A 15,123-nucleotide genomic window follows, 5' to 3' on the forward strand; every position below is an offset into this window, starting at 1 on the left:
CCACCTCTTTTTCCCCCCCCCCCCCCCCAGTCTGCTGCTTTCTCCACCTCCTTGCATTTGGCAGTTTGATCTCCTTACAAATGAAGAATCTACAATTGCTGAGTTGCTTGTGATGTCAGCAACCATGCATCTCAAATGGCCTTTCTCATTCATCTCATAAATCGAAATGAAATGAAGTCAGTGAGTTATTAAAAACTTATTTGAGAAGTAAAATCTAACCAGGCTGTGGTGGAGTTCGCATCCTGCTGCTCTGTGCTGGTGTGTGCTTGCAAGTCTGCTTCAGGCATGAAGGCTGTGTGTTCCCAGAGAGCTGAAGCTCCCTTAAATCAAGTGTAATGGCTACTGCTGGTTTTCAATTTTTATGACTTCCAAAAATGCTGGCTATTTCCTCTGTACCTACCTAATTATTTGGCAAGCTGCATTTACTCTTTTGTTACGTGAGTACCTTTTGAAAGGTTCTTTCTGGCAGTAAGATAAACTCAACATGACTATTTCCTGGAATAAATGAATCTGTTAGGCTGTGCTTTCCATTTAATTGATAAAGTGTCTGGTTCTTCAGGCTTTTGCTATTAGAGATTTTCTTTTGTTACCTTTTTATATGAACTGAACAATATTTCTAATTTTTCAGTAAAAACTCTGACCTCTTTAAAGTCTCTGTAAGAACTGTCAATCAGATTTTATATTGAGAATTTATAGGAGGCTATAAAATGCATAAAAATCATTGTTGGATGAGCTGTTCACTGAAATACTTGAATGAGTTGCTAATGTTTTGCTCTTTTGATCTACTTTATGTGGTAAAGAAGAAAATATTTTTCATATTTTGATAGCTACCCGCATTCTAAATTCATAAAAATACAAAGAAACAGGATTTTAAAAGCAGAGCCACAGGAATATGGGCTTCAGAGCTTAGTGGGAGGGATATGGGAAATTCAGGCTGCCTTTCACTCTGCAGTTGGCCCAAAGGTAAGGAGTATTTCTGCATTGCTTATGTGGAGTACACTACGTCACATTGGCTTGTTTTTTAATCCTAAATTGGTTTGGACCAGGAGTCCTCCATAATTAAATATAAATGGTTTGGAGTAGGTGAGCAGGTCAGCTATCCAGGGATAGGGATAAGCTGATGATTAAAAGATGCACTTTGTCTTTCTTCTGCAGGTCAGTGGTAAAGTTGCTCAAAGTTCTTGATGCCAAAACCACCCTCAGTTGCCCTGAAGTAAAACCTTAATCTTTAAATACCTGATGAAATCACGTCAGAAGGTGAGTTGAATCTCCTCATGTGAGGACACCTTCCATGTTCACTCTCATGCTTTTGACTTACCTTGTCTAGTTGTGTTTCCTTAGACTTGTGTGAAGTTCATTCATTCTCCTGGCAATGCCATGGCTCTAAGCAGTACATGAGATGTCCTTCTCTCCCAGTGCTCTGTAGAATGCTTTCAGGTTTTCTTTTATGGTTCCTCCTGGAGACTGACTAACATCCCCCTTTTTGGTACTCAGAGAAGCTCATTTAAAATCTGTTTCTTAAAAAGGTGAGGCTTTTACAAAGGAAATGGTTCAGGAAGAGTGTGAGACTCTAGCTTGAGAACCAAGCTAGCTGACTTTATAAATGAGTCTTTCACTCCAGGCACAATTTGAATTTTCTACTCATTTTTAGAGTGAAATTTTGTTTAAATTTCTTCTGAAGTTCTATAATGTGCAGAAAATTGCTTCCTCTGTCTACCAATCTGCTGTTATCAGAGCTGGACAAAGTGGATAGAGTGAAGTATTGTGAAAGACTATTCTTCCAGATACTCTTAGAACAGAAGTGAAAGGCTCTGAAATCATGAATGTGAAACTGTCAAGAAGCCTCTACTCAAACATTACAAACTGAGGCAATTGAGTAATTTCAAATAAGCACCTGGACTTGTCAGCAGTCCTTTTTCTGGGTACATTTTTTTTTGAGATGGGACATTGAACTGATTTCCAGTTTCCCCCAGAAGATTTAGAACAAGTCTGATTATACCTTCTTTAAGCATTCAAAAAACCCAAATGACCATTACCTCCTGCCCCGGCTAGAATCACAAATTTGTTGACTTTGCACATTTTTCTGGGAAAAAAATTGTGATCTTCTCAGTGGGTTTGTACTGCCAGTTATGCTTTCAGGCTAATCACTGTATTTTCTCCAAGTATTTTCCATTTGATGTTGAAACTCAGTATTATGCACACAAATCTGAGGAAGAAAGTATTACTAGTAAGATGATTTTCTATGCTGAAACACAGTTTCTCCTCTAGTTAACTATAGTTTTAGCCCACACACATTTTTCTAGCCACAGTAATGAAACAGAAATACCTATGGTTCAATAACAGTACAAATGTGACTGACACTACTGAAAGAATTATGATAAATGTAGCAATTTTCTAACGGTATTAGAATGTCCTACTTGATAATTAATCAACAAGAGCTAAAATAAGGCATTTCTGTAGCTTTTATCATCATGGAAAACATACTGTCTCTTATAACTGCTATTCTAATCTGTACTCTTATTCCTTACTCATTGTTTTGTTGATTCATTATTAAAAAAACCCAGCTAAATCAATTGCAGCCATCCCTAAAAATAGATGGCTTAAGTGCCAGTGGTATTTACAGGACGCTCTCAGTATCTTGTTTCTCCATTTTTCTCTTTCTAAAACAGATATTTCAAATTTTTTTTACATTCCGAGTGTATTGAGAATCCAAACTAAGTCATGACATGGTACAGTTGAAGTTCCTCCCCCGCCCCTCACTGATTTTAGATTTTAAATACTGTTCTAGAACAAAAATATCTAAAGGATTTGGGTTGGTACTTATTTCAGGAGAAGCTCATTTCATGAAAGAAGGAATAGACACCTTCTTTTCTTGATAATAAATTCATCTACAGACTGAAGTATATGTCTCTCGTGCCTGTTCACTGGCTAAAAAATGAAATTGCCACCTTTGCGAATTATTGGTCAAGTTTATTTTATTTAAGGGAAAGACTAAAGAACTGTTTCATGATGGAAAAAAGCTTGTAAACCTTAGATTTTAGTTGAATGAATGTGATTGAATCAGTCAAAAACCTGTGGAAGATGGCTGATCACTGGCCAAATTGTTTGAAATTTGCTTTTCTTCCTTGTTAGACTGAAAAAGTGGCAAAACCTGTTATGGGCATTTCTTTTCATTACCTTGTAGAAGGCAGCAACAGGAGGCTCTTTGGAGGGTTATTCTTGTTCCTCTGGCAAAGCAATCAGGAATGGGGCTAGAAGGGGAGTATCACTGTCTGATTAAAAATATGTAAAAGACGGCCAGGTCTCTGAAGAAGCTAAAATTTAAGCAAAAGCCTCATTAAAGTCAGCAAAAGAAACTTACATATTTTTATTCTTCTCCTGTCTTCTGCATTCGTATTCCCCTGAAATAGCAAAAGCTTGAAAATTAAAAAACTCTCTGAGCATAACTTTCTGATCAGGTCATATAAATTACTGTGAAAGCTAGAGAAGCACAGCTGCTAATAAATGAGCTAATCATTCATTTAAGACCCCTCTAACCTATACAGAGATTTAATATCAAATCTTGAAGCACGGGATGAAGAACAGTGAGTGTTAACACCTTCTAGAGTATATTTTTATTGGTCACAGCTGTGCTCTTTGCATCACAGTTTTGGAGTCAAGCTCTGAAGACTCCAGCACTTCTTTTTATTTGTTTGTTTCAAGACTACAAGACTTTTATGCTGGTGGTGTTACTTAGAAACACTACACTATTTTTAAAAGGGCAATTTCTGTTGTATTTGTGTATTTATGTATTTTTAGAAAAAAAGGTGTGCCTCATAGAGTAGCAAACACATTTTAAATTGCTTTTTAAGCATTTTGGCTTATTTTCAATTCCTTCTCAGGCTTTTTGAATGGAATTATTTATTATTCTTGACAGTTGCATCTGTGGGACTATATAGATGTTACTGAGAACACGGCTTGAGGAAAATGAGCAAAGCTGTCCCATTGAGATAAAGCTTCACAAATCAATTGGGTTTTTGCTGTCAGCAGTGCTAGGGAGGGAAAGCCCCACTTGAGCACGCTTGCTTGGCAACTCTGAAAACTGTTACCTGGAAATGGTGTGATGATGATTGCTGATTTGCACAGTGCTACTGCCTGAAGAATTAAATAACAAGGGACTGGAGGGGAGAGGGGGCTGAAAGCTGTGCCTTTTCTCCTTGAGAGTATTCATGTCACAAATTGTTATGAACAGGTCCCTGCTAGTGAGGTTTTTATTTAGATTTAATATTAAGCAAAACACCTGTGCATAATCCCCAAGAGCCACTTTAGCAATAATTAGATTTGCAATTGCTGCCCGGCAGTGCCAAGACAAATGTACCAATAAATAAATTCGGCCAGCCAGAGCCAGTGAAAACACTGATTTAGCCCAGCAGATGAAAAGAGAAGACTTTCACCCAAGCCTTTAATTTCCAAAGTTGCCCAGGAACAGGAGTTGAGCCTGTTTGGTTGACTCTGACCAGAGGCTGGTGTGATGTGTGTGGTGTTGTCTTTGCTGAAGCCAAGCAACTCATGGGCATCGTGTGTTGTTATGGTTCTCATCCATCGGCCTGTGGAAAGGGATGCTGCTTTCGAGGCCTGGGAACTGGTTATGTTTTACAAACAGGATGTTCTTTTAAAAAGAGTAGAGGTTGAGTTTTTTTATGTAGATTCCAAAGGCAGAGAAGTTTCAGAAACCGTAGGTGTGTGAATATTTAATGTTTTATTGCTATAAAGAAAAATAAAGATGATCAGCAGTAAAGAAACATCATTTGCATTCTTAAAAGTAATGATATGAGGAAATTCATCCTAGCAAAAACCAGAAGTAAGCACTTTCAAGTTAAATGTAATGTAAATTTGAACAATTGCTTTTCTGTTAGTTTCCCTGAGAATTCAGTGGAATTCCTAGTTTATATGCAAGCAGGATATGCATGGGTTGTTTACATGGAGTATGGATGGAGGTCTGTTTTAAAGTATGGAAAGCTTAAAAATCTATAAACCATTTTTTAGAATGCAAGACATCTCTGAGATGTCTTCTTAGAAGTAGAGACCGTGTACTATGGATGTAAATTGAGGGAGCAGAGGGTGTGTGTTACACACTGCATGTGTTCATGGCTGAAGGTGAACCCGAGGTAACTGAATTACCTCAGCCCCCAGTAAAGGAAAAGAAGATAATCTGGGTGACCTTGTAGCTGCTGAAGTCTGGGAGTGAGTGTGCACAAAGCCTGTGCTCATTTAGAAGCAAGAGCAAGGAAGGAAATTTAAAGAAGACGTTGCCAGGGAATCGTGTAAGTAGCCCCCTGTACAGGGCACACCTGTGCCTGCCCAGGAAAAGGCAGGTTCTGAGCGTGACAAGGAAAATAGAAAATGCTACCTTGAGGGACTTGTGCGTGCTTGTGATGCTCCTGAGGAACTCTGCAGAACAGTCATAAAGTAGTGTTGGTTTAATTAGTAAATATTAAATGCTATGGTAGTATTATTTCAATGGGAATTGGAACATAACCTGCACTTTTTAAACAACATATCACCTGACCATGCAATAAATATGTGTTGAGCTCCATGGCTGGTATTTTAACATGTGTATATGTAAAGCTGCCCTCTTGTTTTGAGAACAGTAGCACTGGTTTCAATAGTGTCTATGCTCCTGTTTTACTTGCAAATTCCAATGGTTTCTGAGAAAATTGGAAACAACAAACTGCTAAAAAACGCAGATGCAAGCTAAAACTGGAATTCATTATTTGAATTAAGCTCTTATGTTCAGCGTTTTCAAATTGTGATTACATGAGGTAATTGGAGTTGCTTCCCTTGCTTTCCATTTAGTCACTGTGGGTCTGTATTAAGATAAATTCTTGTGGTGGCTCTCCTGTCATGGCCAGGAATACTTCATTCCTCAGCCGTGAGTGGTACAGAATCCATTTTTCTGCCTTCCTCTGACACACTGGGGCTGAACTTAGCTGGAGGTGAGGCACAAGACTCCAGGGGGACAGACCTTTGAGGTGGTACAAAGGGTTCTTTTTCTGGTGTTTCCCTGACATTTTTGCCTCCATGTATATGCTTTGAGCATCATCTTTGAGATGAGCTGGAAGTGAATTTTCCCCACAGGGATCTGTCAGATTTCCACCTTTCTCTGAAGCCTGGGAAGTTGCTCTCCTGCTGGAACTGTCAGGGCTTATGTCACTCAATCACTTCTCTGCTACTATTGCCACCTCAGGAGTAATTGTCTTGTCCCTGTCTGGGAAACAGGAGCCTCCTGATAGCCGAAGCACTTCAGATTAAATTCTCTGGGCTTTGTGTAGGTGAGTCCGAGGGAAATTAGAGGGGAGTTGATTTTTTTCCCTTGGATTTTGTGAGAGGATACGACTAGAAAAGTGGAACAGGAAAAAAAATGAAAAGAACACCGTCTTTTTCCAAAGGCAGTTTATGCCCTTATCTTTCTCCAGGGACACTTCTCCACAGCCTGGAGCCCACCTATGGAGCCTCCAGCCCCCTGTGGTCTCTGCAGAGGGTGGTGCTGCTGCTGCACTGCCTGGGAGCCGTCCCTCCCACGATGTGGTGGCTGAGCACTCAAAGCCAATTGCCTTGGATAATCCCAGTGAAGGGCTCAGTCCACACCTCGGCTGGAGCTGCCGCAGTTTTGAGGAGCCGGCGCTGTGCTGCTCACACGATGGCGCCCCATGAGGTGACAGAAATGCCACTGGCTAATGAGTGCGAGCTGTACAATGCAGGCGGCCACTTGTGGAGGAGAGCAATTAAGAATCGGTAAGCTTTTCTGAAGCTGCATTTGATGGTGGATCTAATTATTTTTAGTGGCTGGTAATTCTTTTGTATATCTTGATAATTCTGTACCTCTCCTTTATGGGAACATGAATAACTGCAGTTGAATTTTAAGAAGAACCAAGGGAGTAGGTGGGTTGTATTGAACGCCCATCAGCAAGATGTAATTCTAAGCTGTAAGAATAATGGCCTCCAAGAGCAGAGCTAACATTCCCTCGTAAAGAACTTTTAAATGAAATAAAATTCTTAACTAATCTTTCAATTTAAGGAACAAGTGATTCTCCCCCCCCCCCCTTAAATTTACTGGAAACTTTCATTTTTTTCGACAATTGCGACAGAGATGAATGACTCAGAGTAACTCTTTCTTTCCCATTTCCTTTACTTTTGGTCCTTTTCTCTGCATCCAAAGGAGAGCAATGGAGCTAGTGAAGGGTCTGAAGAGCAGCTGAAGAAACTGGGGGTGTTTAATCTGGAGAAGAGGAGGCTTGGGGGTACCTAATCGTTGTCCACAACTGCCTCAAAGGAGCTTGTAGCCAGGTGGGGGTCGGTCCCTTCTCCCAGGTAACAAGTGACACAGGACAAGAGGAAATGGCCTCAAGTTGCATGTGGGGAGGTTCAGGTTGGATATTAGAAGAAATTTCTTCACCCAAAGGGTTGTCAAGCCCTGGCACAGGCTGTTCAGGGAAGTGATGGAGTCACCACCCCTGGAGGTATTTAAAAGATGTGTGGATGTGCCATGTAGGGACATGGTTTAGTGGTAGCCTGGGTTAGGGATTGGACTTGATCTTATGCGTCCTTTCTGGGGATAAAAATGCTGTTCAAGACCTTGAAACTAATTGCAAAGCAGTATCTGACCAGCTGGAAATCTTGGACTGTCTCCAGTATTTTTTTTTCTGTGATTGCTGTCGAGACAAAGCAGGGGTGTTGTTATGATCTGCAGCATGTGTTGAAACGTGTTGAAGTCCTCCTGTGTTTTTTGGAAACTTGTAGCTGGAAGTAAACGTATTGGTGAACCCCTGCCTTACTAATTAGATAAGATGGCCTCTAAGTCATGTCTATAAAAGCCCCTGTGGTGCTTATTAAAAAACATGTCCAAGAGAAGGTGAGGTGTGGGTATTGCAGGCTCTCTGAGCTGGAAAGGGAGTGTCCTCCCCAGGCAGCATTACTGTCTGGATCCTGGTGCTGCTATGAAGTCCCTAAGCCAAGGAAGCGTTTAGTTGTACCAAATAGGGCGAAGCAAATGTTGATGCATTTCTATCTAAGAACTGAGAGTGCAGAATGTTTTCATAGTTTATTGCCACTCAACTTCTCTAAATCCTTCCTGAAAGAAAATGACACCTGCCCTTGCACATGAAGAAGCTGTTGAATGCCAACATAATCTCCTAGTGTGCCTCTTGGAGAGGGGTCACTCCTTTTTATAGGTTGGTTTGAGTTGTGGGTGACAGCACAAAGTTACCATCAAAGCTGCTGCTGCCACCAGAGGGTTGTTTTGATACAGACTTTTGTAGAAGTGCTCAGTAACAAGAAAATTTAAAAAAAAAATTTCCAGCAATTTAAGTATTTCCTAATGCTTTATAGATGATTGACTTCAAATACGCAGAGGTGGCTATAAATGTAAAGCAGGATAACCTTATTACTGGTTTGGTTTTGGCTTTTTTTTAAAGAAAAAGAGATGCTAGGTTGTCATGGCAATATATGCTTTTAACAAATCAGAAATGATTATGCCTTCTTATGACTGAAATTTCAAGAAATATCTCATGAAGAGTCTGTCAGCAGCTACAAATCTCAGGCAGAAATAAAAGCAGTGATTCTTCAACTCAGCAGTGGGGAGGATGGTACCTAGTTCAAAATTAATGGAGCCCAGTGTTCAAATAAAAGCCTCTTTCAGGGAAAAGGAGCCTTTCCTGAAAGCAGTGAGCTTATGGAAGTGAGCATCACTGCAGGAGTCAGCAGTTCCCCAGTTTGTCACAGCTCTGTGACAGCACACAGTACTTACTCTGCTGTCCTTCACCCTGTGTTCACTGACCTAGAGCATTAGAATATGAGCAGTGCCCTCTTCATGGACAGGATCAGAAATAAATGTTGTCACAAGTATGGGTGGTCACATTTCCATTTGGGAACAGTTCTCACCCACTGGTGTGCCAGAGGGCAGGTGTCTGAGCTCAGCAACCTTTCTGTACCATCGCAGCCACTGGGTGAGTTAGATCACTGTGATCTCACCAACAGCTTTAGGAGGGCTTTATAACCTGCCACTGCGTAGACTTAAATGAGGAAATGAATCAGAGAGGGAATCACTTCAAGAGAAGCCCTTCTTCTGAGAAGTGAGCCTGACTTTGTAAAAAAGTCCTGGGACATTTCAGGTCTAGGAAAAACCCTGTTTGTCAATGCAAGTATTAGCACATTGTAAGAGAGGTGTTTCCCTGAGGGAGAAGTATGAAAAATAAACTACTTAAGTCCAGCCTAATAGTTCAAAACTTATTTGACTCAGTAAACTAGAAGAAAACTGGAAGCTTTGATTACAGTTTTGCAAACATAATGCTGTAAGGGTTATTCTTGCTCCTCTGTGACTGATTGTGTTGACAAGTGAAAATATGTGGAGTTAATGCTTCCAAAATGGATGGTAATGGTAAGCATGGTACTGTTCTCTCTCCCTGCTCTGTTCTCAGACTTCAACTCTCTTGGTGGTGCTAATTCGTCTCACTGTCTCCAAAGCACTGAGGATACCTTATTTTCTACGTGCTTTTCTCTCTGCCTGACAATGTGTGTTTATATCAATTTTTATATGCAGACTCTTCATGTTCCACTCAGGTTCCAGCATGGGAGGACACTGTTCTCAGAGGGAATGCAGCAAAGTTATTTAAGCAGCTCAAAAACAGGGACTGCCTTTCACTGGGCTGAGAGATTAAAGATTTAAACGTGGTCAGTCATTTCCCCTTGTCTCTTTTCTGTTGCCAAACATAACCAGTTTTAAGGGGAAGAAGTTTAGATAAGGTCCACCTGTAAAAACATGAGGGCACTGTGGAAAAGACACCTTCCAGTGAAGAACAGGATAGTAATTAGAAGTGGTTCCAGCAGCTAGCTGCCATTGGAATCATACAAATAAGTGCTGTTTCCTGGGGAAATAATTTCAGCTGAAAACAAACCTAGGAATGCCTGCAGAAATCACTCTTACTGACTTTTTGTTGTTGTTGTTAGCTGTTTTCAAAAGTTTGAAAAGTTAGAGAAGGAAGGAATATTGCCTCAAGGATTTTACTCTTACTGTGATTCTCAGGATTGGTGACATCTCCTGGGCCAGGCTTATGTGAAGTCTGTAAGACATTGCCAAACACCTGCTGTTTTCATTAAGTTTCTGCTGGTGGCAAAGTGAGAATGATTATCTCTTGAAATGAATGCTCTGTAGATACCTTCTCTATAATTTATTCTGAGCTGCCTTTTCTTAGTAAAAAATAATAATTTGAAGTTTGGGAGGAAAGTTATCATGGAAGTAAAAAGGTTTCATGACCAAAACCAAGTTTTCCCAGTTTCCTGGCAGAAATAGCATCTGCATGTATACAAATGTTGAGGTTAGAAGCAGTTGGCAAATTCAAATTCTTGGCTGTTTTTCTCATTTCCCGGTGTGACTGAAGCATTGCTGATTGTAATTGGAAGACTCCTGGACTTCCTGTTTACCTGTTGAATTTATTGCTAACCACAGGTGTTCAAAAAGCCTGATCCTTCGGTTTTGTAAAAGTCCTCATTGTTTGGACCTAGCAGTGGTCATGCATATACTGGTCACCTCCAGTTGTATCACTGGATGTGTATAGGAAGATGGTATCTGTTGTCCACATGAACCAAAGAAACTTACCTGACTCTTTCAAAACTTATTTTCCAAAAATATACTGCTGCTACCTTCACAGTCCTGCAGGATGTCCTTGCCAGCTTCCAAAGCCAGTTTAAGATCTTGGTCCCAACCTTTAAAAAAATTATTTCATAATTTCATAAGGTAATGGCATCAGCCACATATTCCTGAAAAATTTTAAATCCTCATTTAAATCTCTGTGCTTTGGCTGCTGTCTCAGTGGTAGGGTTGAAATCTATGAATCCACAAGACAACTGCGCAGCAGGGCGCAGGAGGCAAAATCAAGAGCTTGTTAGGCCAGGTTTGCCACCAAAGCAATTGCTTCCTCAATTGCATCCTGAAAGTTGAAAACAAAGTTACTTTGAATTGCATGTCAACAATTGTTGCCAAATCTTTCTGAGACATGAAATGGAAATGCTGTGGGTTATTTTTAAGCCGGAGCGCCTCTCAATGCTTCTTGTCTCTCCAAATCCCCCAATTAAAGGATGGTAACTTAGAGTTTTGAAAGCATTGGAAACTTGTGCATGCATTTGTTCCTGATGTTTTTACTGGAAAAGGTCTTGAAAGATAAGCCAGTGCTGCAATAGTTACATGGCACTTGAAAGTAGGGTACCTGGAACACACCCACTTGAGTTGTATCTTGTAGTTTCACTGCAAATTCTATTCAAAACTGGATTCCAAGTGCTAATTTTTTTTCATTTAAAAAATTCACCATAAACCTATAAAATAAATTGGATGACATTTCCAGCTCTGGTTAGAAAATATTGTTAAAATCAATTAGGACTATCACTGTGTCAACTAGAGCCGTATGTAAAAACCTGAAGAGAGAATGCAATCAGTCTTGTATTAGAAATTAGCCATGAACTGTAAGAGAAAGAAAGCATGTACTGAAGTTTTCAGTCTTGGGAAGAATATTTATTGTTAGATAGCTGTAGCTGTCAAACTATTTACTGAAAATATGCCAGCCATAAGTACAGATTGTGTACCATGGGCAATGGTACCAGATCCTAATCATTATTCTGGGATAACAAACGTGATAACTGAAATAACTTTGCTAATTTAGGGAAAGGCTGCTACCACAGCTCCTTGAAACAAACCATATTCTTTGAGCTGCAATTTTTGGCATGTAGAAATCAGTGAAAAGACCCAGTTAAGTAATCGAGGTTGACCAAATGAAATCCCATTTTGGCACACAGTTACATGGGTTTGCTGAAAGGAAACTGGAGAATTATTTTCCAAGGGCAGGCATTGTGTACAAGGTTAACACACACACACACAAAAAAGCTGATTTGGTCCTCCTACCAATTATTTAAAAATTTTTTTTTTAATCAGAGTAATGCATAAACTTGAGTCAAAGTTAATAAGTATCCATTTGTTTGCTATAATGAAAACTTTATTGCCCCAGAACTCAGTTTCATTAGTAAATGATGGTGCTTGTGTTTACCCCATGATAGACTTCAAAACGGAGAGATATTTACTGTGGTCCTGATGTGCCAATCTAAGTAGTTTAATAAGGGCTAGCAGATGCATGGTGGGAAGGAATTTCCTTTACCCAGCTGTACAACATGGGCCTATTTTCAAAGGTGTATTATCTTGTTTCACAACAGAGAGAAGAACCCAATGGCTCTTACTGCAACTTTGAATTCAGGCTCAGCCAAAAGAAGCATTCATTGAAAATGTTTTAAGCATAGTAAATCTAATACCTGGAAAAGGCATGTCTGGAATGGATCTACCTAAAATAAAAAAGTATAAAGTAATTCCCACATGCCAGCTAACTAGAGCAAGTTTTTGACGCTACTACGCTCAGCCTGTGACAACATTAAGGAATCTCTTTGTTCAGGGGTATTTGTCTTGTCTGTCATCACAGTATTACAGTTTTAATTACTTTGCAGTGTTTCTTAGGAGCTCATTCACATTTCAGGTATCCTTTCTGGTGGTGCCACTGTGCCAGCCCTCACGTGGGGCAGCCCCTGTGACAGGGAAGGCTCAGCCTGGCTGCCATGGGCTACCTGTGAGAGGTCTGAGACAGGGCAGTGAAATAATAATAATAGCTACTTATTTATACCAGATTCCCAAAGGACTGTGGTACTGGAAAAGGTTAGGGCTTTCTCTTCTCATTCCCAGAGGGTTGAGAGCTGCATGGTGGTCAGAAGAAAGCAAAATTTTTGGGATTTAAGTGACAGGAACAGAGGACAAAAAGGGATACCAGGCCAACCTAGCACTTGCTGTCTGACATGCTTTTTATTTATGCTGTATACCTCAGCTCAATGAGTCATGCCTTTAAATAAGAACCGAACAGAACTGACAAATGACACATGTGAGGTTCCCTCCAGAGCTATTTTTTCCAATAAATAGTCAACAAAACAGTGTGTGAGAGAGAAGCTGACAGCTCTTTCCAAGCACACCAAGAATACTTAAGAAGATGAGCAGCTACTTTAAGCTGGGAAAAACTGATGTGGCTCAGGAGCAGGTGAAACCCTTTCTCCTGAAACATTTCTTAGGCATCTGGTTGCCTGTAGTGTTTCAGGCTTTTAGCTTGTGTCTATAACAATATTTTCTGTGAACCATATTAAAATGGGAAAGAAAACCAGTCTAGGGCTCTGTGACATCTTGAGAGATGGCAAGAAAAAATGTGTTCTAAGTTTTCTGCAGTGCTCTTCTGTAGAAGCTCACGTGAGGGGACAGGGTAATCTCTGGAGTTAGCAGAGTTTTATAAAGCTAAGAAAAGATGGATCTGCCCTTCTCAAATGAAATCTTGAAATCTGGCTGATAGTTCTCTGAAGATCTCAAATTTTATCACATATTAAATGCCAAGTGTCTGATTGCCGTGGTACTTATTTTGCCTCTAAATTAAAAAAAAAAAATCCATAATAGCATCTTCTGGAAAATGCACTCTTTGTTTTTACATGGAAATTATAAGAAAAGGTCCTCAATGATACTTTCTGTCAAAGGCAAAAAGATAAGAATAAATAATGAGGACTGATATAAAGCAATGTGATTTAAAGCAACAGGAAGCAATCATGTTTTCATACCCAAATTTCCTTTCTTGTAGCATTCATACTTAATTGGTTTGCAAAGAGCAGCTGAGCTGCACTGAATGATAACATTTGTGGTGAGCTGATTTGTAGGGAACCCAAATCTACAGGATCAATTCATAACAGTTCACTTGGACAGCTATCAAAAAACTCCATTACCAATTCTTCAGTCAGTGACTTCCTCATCGGGTGGTTTTCATTCTTTACAATGTTGGTGCTTAATTAAAAAATTAAAAATTAAAATTAAAAAATCTTTTTCAGTTTTGCACTGAAATAGCTTGACTGTCATAACTTGAGGATGTGCAAGACAGAGAAATTGGAAAATAATACTTTTTTCCTGAACACAGGTGAAGTTCAGCTGTGTCATTTAAAATCAGTGGTAACTGAAAACACCATTTCCATGTCCGGTAACCACTTCCTGCTCCCTCTCTCCTTTATCCCATGTTTTTTCATCCCTCCATGTCCCACCAGCACAAGATGAAGCAGGTTCCTGCCATTTGTGAACATAACTCATAAATGGGCCTTCAGGCAGAGGATTGGGCTTCCAGACAGGAAGTCAGCTGGAGCCTGCACTAGGGAAAAGATTCCTGCAGGCATCCTGCTTTTCCTTCAGTCTTCCTCAAGCCTCAGTTTGTCTGGTTACTGTGTCTTCCTGGTCTGTTTTTCCCTAGCAGATCAGAAGTCATTTCACAGCAGTGGCCTCAGCACAGCTGTCTCCCATCACACAGCTCTTGCTCCATTTCTTGTGCTGGGGGCTCAGACTGAAGCAGCAGCTGATGTCAGGTAGGCTGGGCAGTGACACAGAAGGGACACTTCACAGTTGGACTTAGTTGTGTCTTAAAAGCTTTTCTCTTTCACATTCAATGACTCTTGTAGGTTTGGGATGATTTTTACTTTTCTGTGGATAACAACCAAGGAAGAGAAATTTCCAAAGCTTGTCAAGTGTTGTTAGCCTAGAACCTGAAGTCAGCAATGAACAAAAACCCGAGTCATCGAGATTTGGCAGCTTGCTGGAGCTGGGAATGACAAGGTATGATGTTTACTAATTACCATCTCTATTTTTTTTTGTCTGGGTCAAGTTATTATTTTTTTCCTTCATCACATTTAATATTTCAACATAATGGACTGAATAATAACCTAGAAAACAAAACACTATTTGGCTTCTCAGAATTGTGGGTTTAATATTTTACGCTGTAGCCAGCTTGAAAACAGAAAACATAACCAGGGAAATTAATTTGGTTTTGGGGTTGGTTGGTTTGTTTGTTTTAAGAAACAGCCATGCTCATTCACCAGCTTCTGTCACTCAGTGTTATTCTCTTAGTCTCCTATTCTCTCTCCCCTTTAGTCGTGCATTTTCAAGCTGAAGAGTTTTGGACATGGGAAATCTTGGTCCTGTTAATCATCCTTCTCCACACCTTTTCCAGCTTGGCTTGATTGTCTTTAAACTGAGAGTAATCAGAA

At 40.0% G+C, this 15,123-nt stretch overlaps 1 long non-coding RNA gene across 2 annotated transcripts in view; it reads left to right on the plus strand.

Moving 5' to 3' along the window:
* The window catches only part of LOC108447334, a 32,290-nt gene that overhangs the window by 5,627 nt on the left and 11,540 nt on the right, over window positions 1–15,123 (plus strand). Inside the window, exons 2-6 of one of the 2 annotated variants that reach the window (XR_001862860.1) lie at window positions 1,156–1,257; window positions 6,456–6,774; window positions 7,199–7,326; window positions 14,337–14,445; window positions 14,539–14,692. This is a non-coding gene — a long non-coding RNA (uncharacterized LOC108447334). The remainder of the gene's footprint in view (window positions 1–1,155; window positions 1,258–6,455; window positions 6,775–7,198; window positions 7,327–14,336; window positions 14,446–14,538; window positions 14,693–15,123) is intronic. The other variant, XR_001862861.1, reaches the window with a different exon arrangement.

The sequence above is a fragment of the Corvus brachyrhynchos genome, unplaced genomic scaffold, assembly GCF_000691975.1.
Source record: "Corvus brachyrhynchos isolate BGI_N302 unplaced genomic scaffold, ASM69197v1 scaffold105, whole genome shotgun sequence".
NCBI lineage: Eukaryota > Metazoa > Chordata > Aves > Passeriformes > Corvidae > Corvus > Corvus brachyrhynchos.